General features: G+C 41.1%; 2 protein-coding genes across 2 annotated transcripts in view; one reads left to right on the top strand and one right to left on the bottom strand.

The window, feature by feature from the left end:
* Positions 1–954, bottom strand: part of LOC107622480 (26S proteasome non-ATPase regulatory subunit 12 homolog A) — a 61106-nt gene that overhangs the window by 56676 nt on the left and 3476 nt on the right. The gene's annotated exons all lie outside the window — the stretch shown is intronic.
* The window catches only part of LOC107622481 (rRNA-processing protein fcf2), a gene marked incomplete in the record, with an annotated part of 3664 nt that continues 2716 nt past the window's right edge, over positions 7–954 (top strand). The window contains 1 exon segment of the mRNA XM_016324393.1: positions 7–460.

The following is a 954-nucleotide window of genomic DNA, read 5'->3' as shown; positions in this document are numbered from 1 at the left end:
AGAAAACCCTAATCCCACCCATAATCCTCTCTTCTCTTCTCTTCGAATAACAGCCACCACCCAGGCACCCACCATCCTAATCCCACACTTCAGAGCTCAAACTCATCGCCGAGCCTTTCTCTCCCTTCTCTCTCTGTCGCTGCTTCGCTGCTCCTCGTCGTGGATCGTCGCCGCTTCTGTGCTCCTCGCCGTGGGTCGTCGCTGCTTCTCCCCTCCTCGTCGTTCTGCTTCTCCCCTCCTCGCCGGCGTCGTTTCTGCTTCTCTGCTCCGCATCGTGTCTCATCGTCGTTGCTTCTCTTCTTCGCGTGGAGTCCCGCAGTCGCTGATTTTCTACCTTTCGTCGTGTCTCAAGTCTCTGATCTCTGCTTCAACCCTCTCAGGTCTCAGGTCTCAGGTCTCAGGTCTCAGGTCTCAGGTCTCAAGTCTCTTCTTCTCTGCTTCAAGCCTTCAATCCTCTCAGGTCTCAAGTCTCAGTCTCTAACTCTCCCTGATTCTATCTCCTGACTCTATCCCTCTGAAATTTGAAATTTATTCTGAACATGCATATGATGAATTATTGATGATTCTGCTGAATTTTGAGATATGAATGTTTTGAATTTTTATTTGAATTCAGTCCGTTCATAGTGAATTAATTCTGCTGAGATTGAGTTATAAATTTAATTTTTAATTTATTAATTCTGCTGAGATTAATTTTTAAATCCAATCTATTGTATTTGTTTTGGTGAATTGTTGTTTTGCTGTTATTGATTCAAAATAAAAATATTGCCACAATTCTGCATTGAATTTACTATATGGCTTCATATGATTTGGTTGATTTAGTTGAATTATGCTTATGATTCTTAGGCTGGATACATGTTTTAGATGTTTTGCAGAGTGACTTGATTGACTTACAGAAATTCACATATGGGAGAGTTAATTTTTTAATAATTTTAGTATATATTTAATTAAAGCGGT

The sequence above is a fragment of the Arachis ipaensis genome, chromosome B10 (assembly GCF_000816755.2).
Source record: "Arachis ipaensis cultivar K30076 chromosome B10, Araip1.1, whole genome shotgun sequence".
NCBI classification, from domain to species: domain Eukaryota; kingdom Viridiplantae; phylum Streptophyta; class Magnoliopsida; order Fabales; family Fabaceae; genus Arachis; species Arachis ipaensis.
The sequence above is the reverse complement of the archived record's forward strand: the minus strand, read 5'-3'. Positions and strand labels throughout refer to the sequence as shown.